At 35.3% G+C, this 24,921-nt stretch overlaps 1 protein-coding gene across 5 annotated transcripts in view; it reads right to left on the bottom strand.

Annotated features, from left to right (window-relative positions):
• LOC135220981 (uncharacterized) overlaps positions 1-24,921 on the bottom strand; it is a 452,378-nt gene that overhangs the window by 224,386 nt on the left and 203,071 nt on the right. For all 5 annotated transcript variants that reach the window (XR_010315842.1, XR_010315843.1, XR_010315844.1 and 2 more), the window contains one exon: positions 7,332-7,355. The gene's annotated coding sequence lies outside the window, so the exon portion shown is untranslated. The remainder of the gene's footprint in view (positions 1-7,331; positions 7,356-24,921) is intronic.

Here is a 24,921-nt window from a genome sequence, read left to right as displayed (position 1 = left end):
CGAACTTTATGAAACTCATAATACTGAAGAAAAAAATCACTGATAAGCAGGGGTATTACAAACTACCACACACACACACACACACACCAGTAAACATATCGCATGGCTTACTAATACAACAAAGGAAAAGGGTCTCAAACATTATGAAACTCATAATACTAAATAAAAAATCACCGATAAGCAGGAGTATTAGAGACACACACCAGTAAACTCAAGCACTTGAAGCGCTCCGAGAATGAACAAGCACAGGTTCGTTTGAAAGTCTACCTCGTTTGCTGTATTTCCCCAGAGAAGTCATAAAGATGTCAAGGTGAGCTGTGAACTCGGAGGGCACGAAATTGCATAAATATTCCTCGTCTCCACTACTAATGTCCCTCAGATTTATAGTCTTCCTGGCGGCATTAGTTTAACTCAGCTTTGCTCTACTTGAGAAAGGGCACGAATTTCCGTTGCTCGAATGCCCTTTGAATCCTTTTAGCATAATGATGGCAACAGATAGTGCGCAATAATGGGGCTTTAAGTCTTTAAATGTTCTTTGCCTTCGTATATCAATTGGGGTGATTACGATAATTAGCAAACGAAGAATCAAGCTCACATTTCGGAGTTGGAATGAAGATTACAGAGTTTATTTGCACATTCTTTTTCTAAATAAATTTAACTGCTTAATCTGTTTTTACCTTAACAGTGTTCAGAGTCTAACAACTCATTTAGCAGAATGACTTTTTACTCGAACTCTACTTTATAATTGATTCAAATAATGTTTAGAACCTTTATTTCCTTTCCTCAATTTCGCATTGACCCAACAGCCTAAACTCAAATAATCTAACCGAGACAATAGTTAGTAAAATTTGTATTTCACTGTAATATCCTTAACATGTATCAGAAGTTGGTCTTTAATACCATGAAGTCCAGGAGCAATTATATGCATTACCTTGAAACAATATAAAAACGTGAGAAGTACTCATTTAATATAAGATAAAAGAAATGCTCCAGAATAGAATTCAAAAACATACTTTTATTTATTATGCTTTCGTAAATCGGTATTTTGGGGAAGTATTTGCGGGAAAATGTTTGAGTTTGAGAGATAAAATCAAGTGAGCAATAGTATCCTAAACCCTATTTCCCTTTACATCTGTTATAAGCTTCTACTATATCTTTTAATTAACTGTATCAAGTCAAATCAACAGCCTGGGCACTATAAAAAGGGCTTACATAAACAATGAATGTTTTTGCACACACGCGTCTAGGCAGAAGTTGGGGGATCCAGCAAATGTGTAAAAAGCCCAAGAAAACCTACCACTAAACTTAATATTCCACTTGATGGATCACAAAGGATGATGATTGTTATAAGTGTCCAAGGGAAGAAGTTAACACGAAGGAATTCAAGAGATTATCATTATTGGCTCAGAGGAATAGTATATAAAAGAATTAGTGAACTTAAACTTCATAAATTCTGTTGTTATCAGCACTATTATTTAACACCATCGCTCCCAAGCAACAGACGCCTGAAAATTTAGACCTCACATTTGAAAGTTTAATTAACGCAAGAAAGAGAAAGGGAACAAAAGTGATATATGAAATAGATAGTAAACTTTCAGTTGGTATTGAAAGTATATAAAAGAATTAGTGAACTTAAACTTCATAAATTCTGTTGTTTATCAGTCAGCTATTATTTACCGACTGCAACAGACGCTAAATTTTTATCCTTTGAAGTTGAAACGAAAAAGAGAAAATGTATAATTGTAAACTTTTCTTTTGAAAAATAAATTCAATTGTTTCCTAACCAATGTCTTCTCATAATTCCCCAGTCTCTTATCTTTTATACTTTTTAATATCCATACAGCCAGAATGTTTATTCTATATGATGAACAAATAGTAATAAAATTTTTATCACGGATCGCAACTAACGAATTATGTAGTTAAAACTATGTAGTTAAGTATTTAAAGCAAGAAAAAACAGTAACAAACAAGTTTATCTTCTGATGTATTCAACATAAATACATATCAGGCTATTCACAGATTCTACTCTTGTTAAATTTTTACCCTTTGAATTAACCCAATGCAAGAGCAATGATAATTTGATCCAAGGTGAAGTAGACCACCATACGATTACAATAGTAATTGTTATTCTATGGCAATATCCTTATATTCTTAATGTTTTTTTCATAAGGTCTTTTGTAAGAGAAATATTATATAGAATCTTCATGACTCATCTACAAATCAATGGGAAAAAATGGTTAAAAAGTAATGAAGTTTAAAGTATATGTTTGGAAGGAACCTACATCGATGATTACGTTATAAACAAATTAGAAGAATTCTTTAATTACATAATAAAATGAATTGTCTTTCCAGCTAAGGAGCTGATTGCCGTATCGGTCGCACACGCTCTCTTAACACAGCGATATGTAGCTAAATCGGGATTATTTAATGATAATATCCCCCTTGATTATCGTAATATCCGGAAAACGTTCCATATGAATAATACACTTTGTTATAAGACATTCTTCTGTTTTGTGTGAAGCTGACCCTGAAACATTTGTAAAAAATCTACCATCAATACAATTTTTTTTACATCAATACAATATCTTTTACTCAGTGAGACAAATTCAACCCTTGGTTTTTTCTCCAATTTTATACCCAAATGAACCACAATGTTTAAGATACCAGAGCGCAACTGTCGGCACAGTTCTAAAGTGCAAACAAGTAATCTCATCTAGATTAGAGAACGCTCTTCATGAAAAAGTGAATCGCAGAGATATTCGTTAACAATGCACTTAAGATTTAGTTATTGATTTTTTTCTCTCGAAATAGCTAATGATAAGTCACCTTTCACTTACGGCTCTTCTCGATTTATTTTCTCATAAAATATTTCCATCTCACAAGCAACGAAGAAAGTTTATCTTTTTTTGTTCCGCAAACAGAAAAATGAGGCTTTTCATTGGATAATTTCACATTTGTCTCCTGCATTCCTCCCATTCTAAACAGCCACGCATAAGCAATCAGACGCAGTTACTGTTATCAATGAACTTATTCTACCTTGAAAATGATGTTCAATAGCAATTTGATTTCATGGTCACTATAATGGTCCTCTATTTTTCGTCATTTTTTCTCAAAGGTTCAATTAAAATACGATTTTAGGAAAAACTGCTACAAAACGCTGTAAATCATAAGTTACTAACGTCTTCAGTGCTTTATTAGCAAGTTTATCTAAATGTCCTATGATATATGCTTGTTCCGTTTTTTTTCTTTTTTTTTTTTTTTTTTTGTTTTTTTTTTTTTTTTTTTTTTTTTCCCTGCGATCATTCCAAAATGAGTGTCTTTTCCTCCCACAAATCTTCCCGTTTTTTTCGGTGCTCGCTTCGCAATTAAGCTCGGTGGGAATTCTGTCTTTCGCAATTTCCTGGCGTGGTTTTTCGTGTCTGATTTTACCTGTTTCGTTCGAATACCTTCAAAATACAAAGAATTTAAGGTTGGGCTCCCTACTCGGGTAGAGAACACCTACAGGCCTTAGTAATGAACATGGTAAATTGGTGAAGGTTTTTCCCGCTCTTCATTCGCCAGTGTGTGCCTTATTTTTTTTTTTTTTTTTTTTTTATCCATGGAAGATCCTCTACCCTTATTTTTCCTCAAACTGTTACATGAAGATCGTGGTTCGTCGATATTCCTTACTTAAATGTGTCCTATATCGCGATAGTGAACAACTGTTTTTTCTCTTGATTGTCTAAGACTATCATATAACAACTCGATTTCTTCATGCTATTACTATTCCTCAACCAGCCAGACTATATGAATCTCTTTCGTCAACGAATAATGACTTAGGATAAAGTAAAAGAAGTATTAGAATGTTAGCCCTTAATTGATGTCAGCGTTGCTTATCTTGAACCTCAAACAATATTTCCACAAAAGTTAACTGCGATGTGCTATATAGATACTACTTGCTCGTTCACTATTAAAAATATCATGCCCATTGTGTAAAATTCTTTAAAGATATTTTTTGTATACCTTTATCAACAGATATAACAAATACAGGCATACATCCATACATACCTACATATATAACTATTCATGTGTGTTAGGATGAAATGTGTACAACGGCATTGTCCCTTGCTAGATTTATAGTTAAATTCAAGGAGCCATTTCAAATATAAAAGTTGACATTCTTCCCTTCCAATCGCCAGTGTAAATATATTGCAAGCAACGTCAGCACTGATTGACACATTGTGCGTCAATTAACTCAAGTCTCGTCGTTTAGCATGATTGGATATTTCGACAGATTTTGTTCCACTGAATTTATGCAACCCTTTTTTTCAGAATCTTAAATGAAAATTGTTCATTTTGTTCCAAAAAAAGAAAAAAAAATATGTGAAATAGTTCCTCGAAATCTCGTTCGGAAAATTTTGCTCACTGCTATATTCAAATTCACTGGCAGCTCTAAATGTCACCATCACAGATCAAATAATCGATAACCGTTGTCTTCATATGCATGAAATTAAAATCACTAATGCTTGTGCATCTTTGTACTTCCTCATCCTTTTAATCAGACAGGCAATTGTGCCTTAATCATATGACTTGAGACTGAAAATATAAATATAAATTCTTGGAGATGAGCAGTATACAAGAAAAATTTTGTAAATAGTATTATTTTTTGTTATTTTCGTAAGATTGTGATTTCTAAATAAAAATCATAAGTAGTATCAATCAATAAGAGTAAAAAAGATGATTATTTGGTTGTAAAATTAAATCATTTATTTTATGCTCGGACTGTAAAGAGATGTCATGGCTATATGAAAGAGTTTCTAAATATGAAACAGCGACTCCTCTATTAAATAATATTATGCCCACAATTTCTTGCACGACTTTGGCATTGCGACGCTTAATCATTTCTATATTTTACTCTCGAGCGAAAACCTTTCGTCGACCTTTGCCTTCATGGAATTAACTCGATGCTGACTCCAAATTTAGCACTTTCTCTCTCTCCCCCATATTGCTTTACTTGCCTCCACACCACGTCAAGGGAATTCTCTTGAAAAGGGAAAGGTATCATTGGTAAGGGATGTATTGTGTACCACAATACGTAATCTGCCTTGAAGCATAATGCCTTTGAAGAGAATCTCATTTGCAGCTGGGAGGCTGGAAACCGTTTAACTCTCTCTCTCTCTCTCTCTCTCTCTCTCTTCTCTCTCTCTCTCTCTCTCTCTCCTAATTGTTTAAAGTATTTACCCTAAAATTATTACTTTAGTTTGTCTCACCTCTGAATAAGTCACGAAGTTTGGCTTCATAGCACTTCCTGAAAAATGCTGACGATCCACAGTTGGGCAGGTAGCTAGGATTGTTTCCTCGCACTTTTTAATTTCTCCACATTGCTCTTTATAGAATTGGTTTATTGGACTGTTTCAACATAACAACAGCTCATATGAACCCTCTTCTGCTTATTTCAATACCTTACAATGTAAATCATTTTTTTGACTTTAAATCTTAACATTTACGATTGTCAAGTAGGACTGACTCTTTTTCAAACCACCATTTCAAGCTATGAAACACGAACATCTTTACTATATTTCGACATTCCAGTTTACTGAATTTATTGTGATTATCCATAGAAAATCCTTGTTCTGATATGAAGCTAAAAATTACTCTCACTCGTCTCAGTAATAAAAACTAGCAGAGCTGTTGCACGTTCTCAGGTCTGTACCAACTATGTTGAAGGCTTTCAGGCAAGTAGCGAAGATTACTGACTCTAGGGTGACACAATTTCATGACTAAGAGATACTTTTCCGCCCAGTTTTAATGCAAGGAGAAGCACTGTTTAAAGTTATGATACTAGTAACTATTATGAAAGCTAACAGCAGTCATATAATGAAAGGCCAGGCAAATTCTATCCTTTTTTTTTTACTCTTATTACATACCCAGAAACTTGTGTCTTTTTGAGATTTCTTCTTTTCATTCCTGGCTCCTTTAATTATAACAGGACTTGCTTCTAGGGACTTTATCTCTACTGACGGTCATTATAAGGTTTAACGGGGTCGCAGTCTGGCATGTTATAAGTTTTCATTTCCTAACACACAGAGTTACTGCCGGAAGATTAAAAACTTTCACCTACTGGCTGCTCTACGAACAAGTGCCCAGAATTACATGAAACCATGATAATCTGCGACAGCAACCGCATGCCAAACACATAAAAAAAAAGAAAACAACTTTGAATACGAACCCCAGAGTTAAGTGACTTGAGTAGCCATTCGTGTCGTTCACTCACAGAATATAAAATATAGAATTTATAGTTCATCTGCCGCGGTTACACTATCATTCTTCGCTTCTTTTCTATCATGTTTTTTCTTCTTACAAGATGAATAGGAGCCTCTGGCTGCTTGGCATCTCGGTAACATAAATAGTAAAAATGATAAAAGATAGAAAAACAAATGATAAAAGTCTTCATAATTAAGGCCAGATTCTTGGCTCTGTAGTGAACGGCAACCCTTAAAAGTAAATTTCAGTAACGGAAACATTCTAAAGTCATCAGTTCAGATGCCAGTATTCATAACGGCGCATTCGCTTTCCGTACTAATGTATATGGATTCCTTAGTGGGAACAATAGGTGAGACAAAGAACAGTGGGTCGGTAAAGATGTAATGTATTTCTGACGGAATAACGCTAATGATGAAAGGGGAAGAGAACACAATTATTTGTTATAATAATCACTGCTCAAATCCCGCTAATGAACTTGTAGCTAATGATCTTCGTAACTTTAAACAATTATTTGATTTTGCAGAATTGCGTTCTTGCTCGTGGATTTCGCCTTAAGCGTAATAATCTCAGGAAAGATGGATAGGGGTGGAAATCTTTAATATAGTTAACTATTAAAAATCTTGCAGATACTAAAATATTTGAGTATAATATTTTACCTATATTACGCTTTGAAGTAAAGGTTACTGGAACCTGCTTAAGCAGTGAGTAAAATCTAGACAAGAAAAATAAATTTTTTCTCAAAATTACTATGACACAATTCGAACCAGCCCTGCCCTATTTTCATGTTCGTTTTCATTAGTATACATACACATACACAAACGCTCAATTTTCCGAGAAAGCGGATTTTAGATTGTAATATTTTTAATGGATGAAATGAAATGAAGCCAGTCACCAAGCTAAGTGAGAGAAGGATGCTAAAGTCATCTTATAATTTTGTTCTGGGTATAGCAGAGTAACTTTCATAACAAAGTTAATAAAAAGAGTAGAAATTAGGTGGTCGTAAAAGGTTTACATAATGAGCTATCGATTACATTTAACATAACTACAATAATTAAGAATATGAGAAAATCAGTAGCAGTTTCACTTACCATATTACCTGCCATTGGGCGTACCTGTCGACAAGAAAACAGAAAAATGAGAGACTCGCATTGATTTCTTATAGAAGAGACATTTAAATATCTAAAAAAAGGAATAAATGACCTCTACATATATATGTTCTTACTAACTTTAAACAGAACAAAACATACATATGAATAAATATCCTCATTCTAGGATTATTTAAACTTTACTTTCCAAACAAATCGTGTAAGGTATTTTTTCTTCCTCTCAGGCATCTCTGGGGTTTTTGTATATTTTAACTTCTTTTTACTGTTCAGGCATTATTACTCAAAAATATACCATCCATAGAACTGATGATATTTATACCTTTTATCTCTTGCCTCAGTCCTATTGATATGCCTTGTGATTTTCTATCCTTTCTGAGCCAACGACATCCAAGAAACTTTATTTTAAAGGTTAACAAAAGAAATTTATATCTCTACTTTTTACACTTTGCTATTTTCATGTGCAATTAATCGTCTCTCGGCTTATTTCTCTCTTCTTTGACATATGAACATAATATTATATTGAAGGTTTTTGTAGTATGTTACTGCTAGTAATATGATTGTTTTCCATACAACAGGAGACTTTAATAATAATAATAAAAATCTTGATAATCTACATGAATTAGGGGCACAAAGAACCATTCATCTACAGTGAAGCAGAGTATAGTTATATAACCCTGTAGGCAAAGTCTAAATTAAAAGCAGATATTTTCTGTCTTTTTCGATTTTCTTGAATACTCTTGAAAATTGTCCTTTAAAAATCTATCTTTCGATGATTTTCAGCTTACCATAGAGTTTTTCAAGTTCAAGTCGGATATTACAAAGCTGGTTAATAAAGCTTGTTCTTTCAGTAAAGTTTTCTAGTTTCTTTCCAAAATATCTAATTTCAGATGAGATATTGCGTTTACGACAGGTTCTTACAGCGATTCTTAGAAAATCTGTAAATAATAAAATAGTTTATTTAAAATAAAGACAATGAAAATCAAGCTGAATAAAGAATAAATGAACTGTTCAGCTTCAAGACATCATAAATAGACAAAGCTATGACGTAACTGCTTTATCCACGTAAAATACAAAAGGTTTAGTATTCCATAACATATTATTTGGAAACTGAAGCAGAGAACTATTTTAATCACTCTCTTTCCTCTAAGTTCTCAGTGCTATATTTATACAAGATTTAAGACTACAAAAATAAATAAATAAATAAATAAATAAATAAATAAATAAATAAATAAAGTAAAGTGGAACCCAAAGGGTACAAGCTTCCGGACTCTCTAAGTTAATAGGCGTGATGTTGCTAACCCCGCGTTCTTTTATCTTGACCCCAGCAGACGTTCGGGCTTATGTATGAATGTAAACATGTATGTGTAATATATATATAATATATATATATATATATATATATATATATATACATATATATATATATATATATATATATAGAATAATAATAATATATAATAATATATAAATATTTACATACGCACATATATATATGATGTGTATACCATTTCCTCTCACAGGGAAAGAATCTCGAAAATATTACCCTTCCTGTCTTCGGCACATTTTTCTAATGGTTCTATACCCTGCTCTAACATGCCTGGGTACCCCAAAGTCAGATAGCTAATCCGGACAAAAGTCCCAGTAAGGTTTACCAGGACTGGCTTAAATTGTTTCATCTTTCCACAGCATCCAACCTGGATTCCTCTGCTGATAAGGCAGACAATAATTTTGTCACTTTATATCTCGGGAGAAATTTATGTAACGGAAAGTTTTAACCCCAATGAGGCACTCCCCATAAGGAAAAATTATATATATATATATATACATATATATATATAGGGATATATATATATATATATATATATATATATGTAGAGGAGGGCAAATGACACTCGTTTAAACCAAATGAAACTACATATCTAATTGGCAACCTAACCTACCATTGTTTCGTTGCATACCTTCTTGGGAGTTGGCTGAAAGTCAAACTAGGCAAAGATAGCTAACATGAAAATGGAATAAAATTAATTAATGCTGACTCAAAAGAAACACTAAACTATCATATTCCTCTGAAAATCATATTAAAGTAAGTATCCCCCTCTTCCCCTAAGTGTCCAAACATTTATAGTTTATTAAGAGTCAAAACCAGTCAGGTGACTTCGAATCCATCTGAAATAAAGAGACCATAATTATGACATTGCTTAAATATTTAAGTTAGTCAATAAAGAATGTGTGCCGCACCTCACTTCTCTTTCTCTAGACTCAAGTAACTGTCACTTAAAATGTTAACCTTTTCAAAGTTCTTTTTAACGGTACCTTGTCCCACGGACCTGCAACACCTCTTCCAGGCGTGTTCCAGGCGTGTTCAGATTTTGTCATTTTCTGTTTGTTACGAACAGACATGCACACATCAATTGGCACACAATAGACATGCATACTTCATGCACAAAACTCGTTATCTTTGAAGTGTGTCACTGACCACAAGGGTGCATTGGTAAGCAAAAACATTTTTATGCAATAACCCATGCAAAACTGTGTTTACCAACCTGGTAAAGGTCATCGGACTACCCTATCAACGACGGCATCCGCATAAATTCACAGTGTCCCTTGGACACTGAAAAGGCAGTATATTCCTTACTATTTTCACAAAGAGGTACCTGCAAAAAACCCTGCACTAATCAACTGAGCTATAAATATTATGTCCACCGATCTCTACAAAAAGATCTGGTATGCATGTGACTGGGTACCGGTCAGGAATTGTTTTTTCATTAAAACGTCTAAAATCGACGCATACTCAGACAAAACCATCCTTCTTAGGCACTGTTAACAAAGGAAAGTTGCATGGAGACACACTAGGTCTAATGATTCCTCCCTCTTCCCATTTATTGGCCTATTTTTCTACCTGTTCTCTGATTTTGAAAGGTATGCGGTATGCAGGAATAAAAATGGTTTTTGTACCTTTCTCTAAGTTTACCTTATGTTCTAACACATTAGTTAATCCCAGTTTATCTCCTCTTAAAGCTACCATGTCCCCAAATTCTGCCAAGAGCCTGCTTACCACTTCTATATGCTCATTATAATCTGCATTAGCTACCTGATCTCTGAATATTTGCTTCCTTGATTGCATTTCTGCCTCTGAAAACTCAGTTTTCCCCTCTGCAATAGCTACTGAAGTATTCTTCTAGTATTTCCTAATTGCATTACAATTTAATAATTCTACCCATGTAACACCAGTGTTTGATACACTGTTCACTGATGTAGTGCTAATAACTCCTCTTAGTTTCTCGCTCCTTCAATTACGCATACTTCCGTGGGTTTTTTCACTTCCCTCAATTTGACATTTACAATAGTCTTTGAACCTGGCATTAAATAATATCCTCTGCTGAAACACATTTATATTTGTTGTTAGTACCTACCCGTTCCACGATCCCATAAATATCACCACCTGTGGTTCTCATTGCATCCACCAAGACCCCATTGTTAGTATCAGTAATAATATCAGTATTAATACCAGTATCACCACCCATAACGCCATTGTCAAACTCACCAAAATTGTTACCACCGTGGCCCTCAATATCCTGTTTAACATCACCGCAGTTATTCCCAGTATCATCAGTGTGGATATTGGTATCACCATTCCCCAGATCCCTGGTATCATTACCATTAGCACCGCCAAACGCACCCCCATTTTCAGTAATCCCCATATCCTCAGTTTCACTTGCATCCTCATAAGGGATAAAAACACCGGGTATTCCAACCGTCGTAACACCTGCATGGACCGATATCTTGTGTCTTCTACATGCAGGATGGCCCAGCAAAAGTCTGTTGCCCAATGCAACCCCTTTTATAACCAAAAATGGTTCTATTAACACTATCACCCAGAGTAAACCATATTCTAACAAAACCCAGGGTGTTTAATCTAAGGGCTTGCACATCACACACTGTCTTTGTTGAGGGTTTCAAAGGGTAATGGGAGAACATGGATTGATACAGATTATGGTCCATTAAATTGATAGACACACCGGTGTCTATAAAGATCAGGATATCCACATCCTCCACTGTTCCATATACTATAGGCCTTGGCTCTGGGGCGTCCCCCACGGGATCACAATGGCACATACAAATCATCTGCACCCTTTTTGTTGATCGGCTTTCCAAAAATTTCGCCGATCCCTTTGCCCATTTAAGTGACCTGCCTGGGAAGTTCTTGCATCTCTCCATATCTGAGATGGACAAGCTTGCCAACAGTGATCCACACTTGTACACATTCCACAATATTTGACTCTACATACTCTCTTTGTGTGCCCTGGCTTATTACAATTGTAGCAACGCAACTGCTGTTGCCTTTGATCGATCGACCCTCTATTATATTCCACTTTTGCACACAAAACGGGGTGAAGGAAATTCTGTCTCTCTTTGCATCGCATTTCTTGGACCAGTCCCATTAAAAAATGTACTATCCACCATGGGACATTTGGACATATGTTTCTGAATTTGGGCATAAATTAGTTCTTCTTCTGATGTAGGTCCAACTTTTCATCAAAACTGTCCACTATTGTGTCTGGTACGTCGTGTAATAGCATTGCGAAATGTATCAATTTGTGTAAATTGTTGAGTGAGACATTATTCCCATTTACCCATCTGGAATTTTTCAATTTCTGTATCCATTCTCTTGCTGAGTCAAAAAGGTTTGAGCTATGCTCAATAAGGTTTGTTGTGCCTTTCCGAATTTTGTACAGCCCACTTAAATCTCTTACCATATCACCGTGTTCTTTTGAGCCATAAGCCGCTCTTAAAAATGCTTGTAATTCGGTCCATGACCGACACTTTCTGTACTGAAAACTCCTACACCTAAAAGATAAATCTCCTTTATTGAAATCTAACAAGGCTTTTGCCTCTGTGAATGCCTCTGTATCATCCTTAATTCCCTTGGCGTTTAAATAGTTATTCACCCCCTCAATAAAAATTTGCATTGGTTGGGAAAGAATGCCGTCCACAATGCCTAGTAAAGGGCTAACTTATATTTGTTATTTTATGTACCAGTGTCTGGTTTCCACTTGCCTCGGCCATTTTTCTTTCTTTATGAAAATTGTTATACTTTAGGATTTTCCCTTACCTATGTAACATAGATATATATATATATGCAGACATAAACCGCCAACCCAAAATTAATAATACATAATTCCACCAATAAAAGATAAAATAAACATGCACCAATCTAATAAACCGCCATATGCACTAGCCGCTTCTCAGGTTCAAGGTTAATCAGCTGATTTAACTGGTAGTTTGAGAAAGAAAACATATGTCAAACCAAAATTCGCTGAATTAGCGCAAACGTCCACTCGGCTGCCTCGCCCACTCTCTCTCTCTCTCTCTCTCTCTACTTATATTACTTTTCCAATGTATTTTAATACCATAAAGCCACTAATGTCCACTGAATCTTGTGGGACAACAAAATGAAATACACCTGTTAGCAAATTAACACCAATAAAAGGAAAAAAAAAAAAGAGAAAATAAACTTATACATCACGACTTCATAGGACCGAAGTCAGTACACGGCTACACTTGCAACCGCTCGTAATTAATTCCCGTTATGATATAAATTCACTTTACCCCCCAAAACACAGGAACACATCTTTACACTAAACCACCACTAAGATGACTACCTGTGCTAGGTACACTACTTCTAATTCCCTTCAAGTCAACAATAGAGTCAGTTGCCCAATACATAATTGTAACCACTCTCTCCCAATATATGCCTAACCTATCTAGTCTCTTTGGAGGCAATACCTATAGGCATTAATGTACCTTTTAACCGCTGCCACCACTCTATTAGGGATTTTTTTAGGTCAAATGACACTCGTTTAAACAAAATGAAACAAAACATCTAATTAGCAACCTAACCTACCATTGTTTTGTTGCATACCCTCTTGGGAGTTGGCTGAATGAAAGTCAAACTAGGCAAAGATAAACTCCCATGGTTACAAAAAAATACTTTTTATTTCCCAAAAGAAGCTAACATGAAAATGGAATAAAATTAACTCTGACTCAAAAGAAACGTTAAACTATTGTATTCCTCTCAAAATCAAATATAAGTAAGTACCCCCCTCTTCCCTTAAGTGTCCAAACATTAATAGTTTATCAATAGTCAAAACCAATCAGAGAATAACCCTTAGGTGACTTCGAATCCATCTGAAATAGAGAGACCATAATTATGACATCACTTAAATATTAAAGTTAGTCAATAAAGAATGTGTACCGAACCTCACTTCTATTTCCCTAGACTCAAGTAATTGTCACTTAAAATGTTGACCTTTTCAAGGTTCTTTTTTACGGTACCTTGTCCGACGAACCTGCAACACTTCTTCCAGGCGTGTTCCTCACTCTGTCGATCAAAATCAGTGAGTCCCTCCCTTTGCAATTGTTCTTCAGATTTTGTGTCATTTTCTGTTTGCTATGAAGAGACACACACACATCGATTGGCACACAATAGGCATGCATGCTTCATGCGCAAAACTCGTGATCTTTGAAGCGTGTCACTGACCACAAAGGTGCACTGGTAAGCTATCATGTCTGTTTTTCATTTCAGCACCTTCGAGGAATCCAGTGTTTTGCTCTTGTCTCTAACCGGCAAGAGCTAAGGTTAACAACCGGATTACTGTGCCTTTAAGATAAATATACATATATGCATATTAAGTCACATTTTTCTACTTTATTGCCATCTATTTTTTTTTCTTTTCCACTCAAGCAACTTGGGAACAAGATAAGTTGTTGGGTTGATGCGATTATGGAACAAGGAGGAAATTTTCCTGTCCCAAGTAACGAAGAAGAACATATGTAAGTGTTTACATAATAAAAATATGGAATGTTAGTCCATATATATAAAAGTCTAAAACTAAAGAGGTCAACCAGATTGCTTGCAGGAATGTGATCAGACTAGAGACGCTAAAGATGACGTATACAATAAGTATGTAGGCTAAGATAACATGCCGTCACCTGTAGTCATTCAATTGTTTATAAACATTAGTCCAAGCTCCCTGCTTGAGACAACTACCCCGACCTATAATTCAAACGGCCTACGTGATCTGTAGCGTGTCTCATTTGATTGTGTGTTCGTATGAAACTATGTCATTTGTATGTATGTTCATATGTTCGAACTACTGTCTGTTCCTTCATAACTTGTAACAGAGATGGTAGACAAGCAGAAACAGAGTTAGCGATCGTCATTAGAAGACCTGTACCTCTTTACCTAAGCTTTATCATGTAGAGGAATAGGATTAGCCATCATCATTGGCAGAAGCGATCAAGCTATCGTTATTAGAAGACTTGTACAATCATATCTGATCTTCAGCATGTTAAAACTTCAGAAGAATACATATAGTTTTATATTTCGTGTTTTCTACAAGAACCTCCTCACCATGAGTTTAACACATCGTCGTAATAACCAACAAGATAATACCGACTTCGTAAATGATCTACAAACCCCCAGACACTCCATTGAAGATGGAAGTGCAATACCAACCGACTTAGCGTAAGATTATCGCTAGTCTAACATTACCTCATAGGGCGCCTTATCATACAAGGCACAAGCCCTAATATTGGTGGCCAGCGTACCAGAAGAACTCTACAACGTCCTACGAAGAAAAACCAGAATAATAAATCATGTATCATAAGAAGTCAACGACGACGGAAGCAGCAGATTCTTCAAGCAACATAGTATCATCGTTAGTGAGCGACTTCAGAAAACAACAGAACTCTTTAACGACGACGAAAGCAAGAGATTCTTCAGCAACTTAGTATCATCGTTAGTGAATAACTTCAAGAAACAAAACCGACGTGTCCTTTTTTCCTACGACAACGCAAGCTTCGTCTCTCATTAGAATCATTCAAGAAAACATCGTTAGTGAGCGTTTCCGGCACTCCAAGAAACAAACCGAACGCGTCTGCAGCATCGGATTTTCAAGGCTCGAATCATCGAAACAACGCGCACGGGGGAAACTGAAGCCAAACCAGGTCATCCGCTAAATAGAGAAGGAGGACCAAGGCCGTGTGTCGTTATCGGAACACCGTGACTTCCCACAAAAGCAAGCTAAGTACAATTTTTTATTCATTTGGAGTAACTTTGAGTGTTTCCTTTGCAGGTCGAATTTCGTTATTCCTGTGGCTGAAGTTACGAGACATTCTTAATCTTACTTTTTTACAGAAATTATCAACATCATTGAGATTTCGCTACTGCGAGTTTTTATCTTTGAGTGTCTGTTTCCAGAAGTTCTACTGAAATATCATAATCATATACTATGTTAATTTTATCATTTTGGGTGATTATTAATCCCTTACGTAACAAATCATATTAAACAGTGAATATGCGTTTACGCAGTGGACGTCTGTATTTATACAGATGCATGGATAGGGTCGTTAAGCACCGTAGTGATTAGAAAACACACAAAAAACAAGTGGAACACCCGTACAAATCTATATAAATTAGAGGTAACACTATTTCGGGTCATGACAATAAATGCTCCTTTGCAAGTCCCGATCGCAGTTTTAGCCTTGAGTTTTTTGAGTTATATAAAATATCGAACCTCAATGACTCAACTTAACTTTAAAAATATGGCTGGATTGCAAGGAATAACATGTCTGTAAAAAACTTTCATCGGGCTAAATGCGCTGACCAGGATCCCTCACTATTTCAAATTTTAGCAAAGAATGAAGTACAAACAGTTAATATTGAATGCAGTAGTGATAACTTGTTCCTTATTAGTAATCGCTCAGTTCCTAATAGTTCGTCATTCATTGCTTTATACGTAACCAGCAACATAATGCTAAAAAACACACAATACGTTGCCGATGGTAATAAAGAGAAGGATCTTAATTATTACAAAAAAAAAAAAAAAATAGAAACAGTAGCCCGTTCAGAATCAAACAAGCAAACTCGGTGACTGTGTCACCTAGTCAAGCGGTCAAGGTCAGTCAAAAACTGCCGAAGTGTTCAAAGCATAGCAAATTCCATACAATAAGCGACTCTAGCAGAGTGGGGAAAAGCGATGTTGGTTCATACATACCGATATCTTTTTGAATTAAAAAGGATTTTTCCTATGAAACACACGACTGTATAAAGTAATCAGAGCAGGTTTTCGTTTAATTTTAATACATTAAGTTATAATAAATACTGGTGGATTAAGCCCAACTGTACGCGCCGTAAAAATTAGAATATCTTGTTTTATTTCTTTAGTAAACGTAATATCCTGTATTTACGGACTCACTGTCTGTTGTTCGAACTTCCCTAATGAGAAGTCCGGATAAGCGAGCGCTTACAGATACCTCTATAGTTATAAAAAACATTGACTGTATCTAGCGTAATTGTAAGATTCATCTAGGGGTATACAAAATATTATCTTACATCCTGCAAAATAAGGCGTGTTTATCAAATGAAAATCCTATAAACCTTCAAACATATTGAAATCCGTTTGAACAAAAAGAGACAGTTAATCAAATAATAACTTATATAGAGGAACTATACATTTGTCTCATAAATCGTAACATTGTTCAAATGACCCAACAGAATTCTCCCACAACCGCAGTCGCACTTTGCACGCAAAATCTCGAGAAGCATGCACCCTCGAATGTCTTAGTGCCTGTAAAAAAGACTTTGCTGGGAAATGAAATTTTAATCCTTCCCGACACTCTGAAATATAACGATTTCCGCAAACAAAGCCCTAGACACGGTTGACTCGCTGCAAACAAGTTAATATAGTAATCCACAAAAACCTATACATATAAATATCGCATTTCTTTTATTGTTGCTAATTTTTAATCCCGCCCAACCAGTCGTGGATGAATCTCTCTGATAATCTATCTAAAGTAATATCAGTAAAGTCATTCAAGCAGAGGTGATTCAGCAGAAATTTTTTTTATCTTTTACCTGAATACCAGGAAGTTTCTCCACTAGCGAGTGATCTCTGGGAAAAACGGATGTAATTTAACACAAAACACGTCTAAGGACAAACATAAAGCTATTTACGTACCTTCGTATAGATTCTCAATGAAATTTCAAAATAGAGATAAATGACGAAGTTGAAAAATGTTAGTATTAGGAGTCATTAGGAAATCAAATAAGCCATATAATTTTTCCCTCAAATGTCATGCCATAAAAGATCGGATTTCGCGTATCTGCGTAGATTCTGTCGCTTAAACAAGGAAACGACTCCCGATAGTTTCCAGTGCGATGTACCGACGACATCTTATCTCTGTTAGGTTAGAATAAATTTTTTCACCAACTTGGACTTACTTAAATGCTTTTACCAGATACCATTACCTAAGTGATTGTACCTCATACACCGTTTTCAGCACACTCAGGGGACATTATCAATTTTTACGTATGCCTCCGGCTTACGTTGCGCCCCAATTATAATATAGTGTTGGAGACTTTTAAGGGATACCCTACATGCTTATATGGTTGGTCTTGTAATCTTTTCTAATACCTTAGAAGTACCTTCACATAAAGTAGAGCTAGTGCTACAGAGACAAAGACAAATAATCTCAGAGTAAAATATCTAAATGTGAGTTTTTTAAAACCGAACATGTTGATCTAGGTTTTATGTGTCTAGTCAAGGTCTTAAAGTAGTCTATGGTAAGGTGTCGGCTATTCATAACTTTCCGGTACTTATTAACGTAAAAGGTGGGGGATACAGCACTTTTGCGCTGTAGTGGGTATTACAATCGTATGTAAATATGTAACTCTTCAATCATGACAGCTCCTTTAACAGATCTTACGAAGAAGAGCGTAGATTTTATTATGGTCTGAAAAGCATCAACAGGCGTTCGATATCTTAAAAGCGTAAAATGCAGCTTACCTAACTTAAAAATCCCTGATTTAAATAAGGAATTTTTTTTATTGCAACAGACGCCTCAGACCAAGGGGTAAGAGGGATACTACTTCAGTAATATGATAAACAGTTCTTCCCTATAGCTTTTTATTCACGTAAACTAAAGCCCTCTGAAAGTAAATATGCAGTAATAGGCAAGGAAGGGCTAGGTATCTTTAACACTAGTACATTTAAGTTCATAATCTATGGCTATCCTGATAAAGTCCTTACTGAACATGAGTCCTTTACCGAGTTTTTCAAAGGCTTTAATCACAGTCCAAAAGGAACTCGGTGACAAATGATCATTCAGGTTATTGGAGCCAAGATAAGATATCTACCTGGGAAAGCAAATATCATAGCTGACGCATTATCCCGCAATCCCGCACCATACAGCAAAGAACCATTAATTGGACTAAAAGATATAGAAACATCCGTGCCTATTGTTAAAACCGTATCTAACCAAGAAAATTCCTTAACCCAAGAGATCGCGAGCATTGAATATCTGGGTCGGAGCGCAGAACTGTTACAACTGAACAAAGCAAGTGTCAACACCGATAAGCAAAACAATAAACACCAAACAATAAACACTTCGAAACGGAAACAGGGTCAGTGGCTAGGAAAAAAACAATAAACACTTCGAGCAGAAACCCTAAAGCAAAAGTATATTTATAGTATGTGTATCAGAATAATGTAATCAAATGTAATGTTCTATGTAGGTCTGTGACGAGGAAAACCCGAAGAACACAGCAGAGGACTAACGACCAGGTAGTAGTAATAATCTCTCTCATACCAATCGTCATAAACTGGTTGCATTCCGTCATCCAGGGTTCCCTCCTATGTCACAGAAAGCCAAATCACTGTTTTACTGGCCTACAATGCTTACAGATATAAAAAGCACATAACTGATTGTAACACGTGTCATGAAAACAAGGGACACACTAAGACACCTGTCAGTTAAGGGCCTATCCTGTGCCAAATCAATCCTTGAAAGAATATATGTAGAATTATTAACAGAATTACGAGTCTGACAGAGGGAATAAACACTTCTTAGTGTTAATAGTTCCTTGACACGTTATATAGAATTAATAGCACTAAAAACAAACACCGCAATTGAGTGCGTTAGGAATATTTATGAGTGCTAAATCAGTAAATATGGAATTCAACACATAATAATCTGTGACTCGGGTGGTGTAAATCAATAATAATCTCCTTAACACGTTGTGTGAATTCCTTTCCATTAAGAAAACCAATAATATATTTTATCACCCAGAGTCAATCGGTTTGGTAGAATACCGGATAATTAAATAGGAAGTGTCAATGTCTTACGAGTTACAACTCGTGATATTGGATCCGAACTGGATTATAGCGGTTCTCGCGGTTTTAAATACCTTTATCATTTATATCTTGTATCTATAGAATTGATGCCGCAAGTAGCCTTATACGGTACGCCGCTAGAACACTTTTCCACATATTCAAGCCAACCATTAATTTATCAAATATATATAAAAAAAATATATAAATAAATAAATATAAAAAAATAAAATAAATATGGATACAAGTGGAGTCAATATAATACACTCCGTAAGAAGTCGGAAGGGTTACAAATTATAATAAAAAAGGAATCACGATAAAATCAATAACGCTTTAGTAATGACAAATAAGCTAAAAGTTCAAACACATATCAAAACCTACTGACATATTGTCTGTCCCGGTAATTTATATTCGTAGTCAATGAAAAAAAAAAAAAATAATAATAATAATAAATAAATAAATAAATAAAATAAAATAAAAGAGACTTTAAAGTCAGGAAGTCTAGAAGTGAAAATCTTATCTATGGAATAATCCTATATGAATCTTATACAGGGCTAATAATATATATAGAATTTGTATGGAAACCTTTTTCATTAGTTTCAATAAGGAATATTTAATTTAACATAATCATGCAGTTTTCCAACATGAAACTAATATATTGTTCAATTTTGGTACTGTTTTTTTTCAGACATTCTTCTTATGTGGGTCGAGTATTAAAAAACAAAAAAATTATCCTAAAGTCGTATTTATTACAGCAAGTAACGTAACTCTTAGCTGGCTGAGAGCAATCTCCTGCCAAGTGACGACGTCATCATTGCCGTATCAGCATTTGTTCCTTTTAACCTCAATAATCTGCTTACACAGGCTTCATCTGTGTGTCGTCTCTGCTTGCAAAAGCAGATTGACTGGAGAAAGGAATGCTTAGCCCGAACTTCTCATGGCAAGGCAGACGTTAGGTACAAGTGTCTATCGGTATGCGCAATGCAACTTGCAATCATTTTAAAATTAATAAACAAAATAAGGAAATAGAATTTCTATAACATCAAAATGAATTCAATTTTTTCTGAACCTCATAGACATTTAGAAGTATCACGATATGGATATGGATTATTTACTTGCAACATTAGCTTATTACAATCCAGGTAAATCACATTCATGGGAAAATGTTTCATTTTCTTGAAAAACCCAAAGTTTATATAGAAATTAGTTACATAGTGGGTTTTTCGTTGCATCTCCTACCTATTAATAATGTTTTAAAAGTTAACCTCAGAGGATGCGCACGAGAAAATTGAATATGAAACTTTTGTTAGGGCACATAGAATCATGATTAATCTTCTCTTTGACTCTTATGTTGCCTGGCAATCTTACAATTAGCTCCGTTTTCCACTTCTTTGTCTAGTAACTTACTACCAGTAATATCGAATTTTCTTTGAGATTCGTAATGATATCTATTTATTTTTTATAATTATGGATATTTTTACAAGTCATCATAGACCTGAATAGGTTCACTCATTGTTAATGCCATGGATAAAAAAAAGTTTGTACAGCGGATTCTTTTGAATTCCAAAATATCAGCGAATTCATGTGGGTTACGTCTGGTCTAAATGGCTCTCTCCCCCCCTGTATTTGGATGTCGTCTGAATTTACTTTGCCCTTGTGACAAGTATAATTTCACTTGCAGGCTGATTAATGGAACCTGGTTACAGTATCCTGCAGTAATAGAGTTTCACATCGCAACTTCAAAAAATCGTTCGTCGCAGCGGACGACTACAGTCAAGTAACAACCGCCTACAATGTGAAAGGAATTTCATGGACTTCTTCGACCGACACCGTATCTCGTCGTTAATCTCGACCGACACCGTATCTCGTCGTTAATCTCGTTTTAATGCGGAATGCTCCGGCGGCTGTCGGAATCGACTACGAAAGGGACATACTTCCGACAATTACGACCCGAAGGATATTCAACTCTACTTTGCTGGCGAAGGACTCGTGCTGGGATGATCTATTCATCGCGAACGTAATCGTGTAGCTTAGGATGCAGAGAATAAGTATGAGCGCAATATAGAATGTTGGACCCGCCAGGCAAATTTTCCCCTTGTTTTAACCCTGTGAAATAGGCCGTTTCATTGGGCCATAGGTGGTTGTCTGGAACTGTGTAATGGACGAAAAGTTGTTCGAACGCTAGTTAAAAGTGAAGTAGTATAACCTCGGTCATGTATCCTATATATATAAAGTATCATGTATCCTATATATAAATGATCATAAATAACGGAATCGAAATATATCTTTGCGTGTACGCAATAGGAATCTATTTAAAGTGCACATATATTAATCATAATTATATGAATCCATATACATATGTATAAACAAATCAGGTAGCCTATAATCAATCTGTTACCTTTTATCTTACCAATATCTGCAGTTATATGAGTTAGTATATTGATTAATGTATCAGATATATAACATTTTGCATAAAAAATCAACGAATCAATCAGCATAAACATTAATAATTTTTATCAATTCATATATGAAATTTTTTATCAGTTAAAATATGATTTTTATCATGTTAATCTTCATTCTATGCAATTATCAGAGTACATTAGTATTTTCTGTAGCATATGTATCTTAATGAGATGAAGTGAAAAACTGTATCATTATATATCACGTGATCACTATTATTTACCAATATCATTTTTTTATATATTTTACTACTTGAATCAATTCATGTATACCATGAATTTTTATTTATCTATATATATATATTCACATAGTGTCTGTATCACACTCCTATAAGTCAAATGCAAGTCAAGTTTGAGTAATATTCAGTAGTTGGGTTTTGGTAGCTGACCGAGCTGATGTAAGTGTTTACATAATAAAAATATGGAATGTTAGTCCTATATATAAAAGTCTATAAAACTAAAGAGGTCAACCAGATTGCTTGCAGGAATGTGATCAGACTAGAGACGCTAAAGATGACGTATACAATAAGTATGTAGGCTAAGATAACATGCCGTCACCTGTAGTCATTCAATTGTTTATAAACATTAGTCCAAGCTCCCTGCTTGAGACAACTACCCCGACCTATAATTCAAACGGCCTACGTGATCTGTAGCGTGTCTCATTTGATTGTGTGTTCGTATGAAACTATGTCATTTGTATGTATGTTTCATATGTTCGAGAACTACTGTCTGTTCCTTCATAACTTGTAACAGAGATGGTAGACAAGCAGAACAGAGTTAGCGATCGTCATTAGAAGACCTGTACCTCTTTACCTAAGCTTTATCATGTAGAGGAATAGGATTAGCCATCATCATTGGCAGAAGCGATCAAGCTATCGTTATTAGAAGACTTGTACAATCATATCTGATCTTCAGCATGTAAAACTTCAGAAGAATACATATAGTTTTATATTTCGTGTTTCTACAAGAACCTCCTCACCATGAGTTTAACACATCGTCGTAATAACCAACAAGATAATACCGACTTCGTAAATGATCTACAAACCCCAGACACTCCATTGAAGATGGAAGTGCAATACCAACCGACTTAGCGTAAGATTATCGCTAGTCTAACATTACCTCATAGGGCGCCTTATCATACAAGGCACAAGCCCTAATACATACGGAAGAAGCGAAGCAAGAGAATGTAAACAACCTTTGCTGGAACGACTGTAGAGGGGGAAACAGCAGCACAATGGAAGGAAGAGGGGCAAATGTAATGTCGATATGCTTATAGTATTTTCAGATCACTTTATTTGCAACGAAACCAAAAAAATGTCACTACACTTTACTTCAGGCTTATAATACCTAAATTATTGTTCACTGATAATGTCCAGAATCATTGTAGGAATATTGAATGGGAAACAATGTACGTAACTCCTGGCCAAAACATTACATAACAGAACAGCTCAGTATAAAAAAACACACGTTCAACATATAAATATAAATATTTATATTTATTTATATATACAGTGGAACCTCTGTATATATAAATAAATATATATATTTATATTTATTTATATACGAAGTTACGAAAGCAAATACGAAGATTTTTTGGCCTCTGCTTACAAAAATAATTCAGGTTACAAAAGGTTGTTGGTGTAAAGTCCCGAGATTCGCCCGGACCACCGAGAACAATTTTAAAACTCTCCTATTGGTCAGCATCTCTCCCATCGTGCTCTACATAAAGGCGTTCTTCGGCTACTTTGTCGCACCAGTGTTATCGTATGCATGCGGAATTCGTTCGTTCACACACCTACGATTTTGGTTTTGTTAACGTAAACTTGAGTGTTAGTGATTTTGCTTTGTACTTTATCGTGTTGTGTGAGAACTTAATTAGTACTACATAACTTAATTACGTATAGCCAAGGGTCCCAAGAAAGTTGCTGAAGTTCACGGAAAGAAGAGGATGCTTTCTATGGAGACAAAAATAGAGATTATCAAGAAGTATGAAGCTGGCATGCGGTTGAGTGTGATCCCTAAGGAATACAGCCAAAATCCGTCGACGATAGGCACCATCCTTAGCAAAAGGAAGCCATCAAAGCATCTACAAGGGCGTGACTATTTTGTCCAACAAGAGGAGCCACGTGGATGATGAGATGAAGAGGCTGCTTCTTCTATGGATTGAGGACAAAGAAATAGCTGGCGATACAATAACTGAGACGGCAATCTGCCAGAAGGCCAGCGCTTTTTTCGGCAATTTAATTGCCCAGGCCGAAGACGACGGAGGAGAAGGGACATCGACAGCAACCCCAGACTTCAAGGCTTCTCAGGGGTGGTTTGATAAATTCCGTAAACAGACTGGCATCCATTTAGTGGTGAAGAAATTGAAATTTTGTAAAAAAAAGAAAAAAAAAAGAAAAAAATGTATAGTATAAAAAAAGTTAAAAAAATGTAAAAATCGAAAAAAAAAAGAACAAAAAAAAAAAAGAAAAAAAAGAAATTTAATTTTAAGTTTTTTGTAAAGTTAAGTGTTAACGTTTTCTGCCATTTGTTAATGTGTTTCGTAAAGTTTAGTGTTAATGTTTCCTGTCATTTGTCCTCCTCCTCTGTCGCCACTTTCGGAGATCGCCTCACTCCAAAGGTAAGGTTCCACATTTTACTACATATGTACGTACAGTATTTCTTTGTACCATGTACACTAATACACTTTATTTACAGGTATGTAATACATATTAGTAGTACATGCAGTTTAAGTTAGGTATTGAATGATCCAAATTGTTATAGTTCATTATTCATTGGTCAATTTAGCTTTATTATAAAATTTACTGGGATGTTTTTGTAGGGCTTGGAACGAATTAAGCAATTTACATGTAAAATGTGGTTCAAGATATGAAAAACTCAGGTTACGAAGGCCGCCTCGGAACGGATTAATTTTGTATCCTGAGGTACTACTGTGAA

This window comes from Macrobrachium nipponense, chromosome 2 (assembly GCF_015104395.2).
Source record: "Macrobrachium nipponense isolate FS-2020 chromosome 2, ASM1510439v2, whole genome shotgun sequence".
Classification (NCBI taxonomy): Eukaryota; Metazoa; Arthropoda; class Malacostraca; order Decapoda; family Palaemonidae; genus Macrobrachium; species Macrobrachium nipponense.
This window is presented reverse-complemented; position numbering and strand designations above follow the sequence as displayed.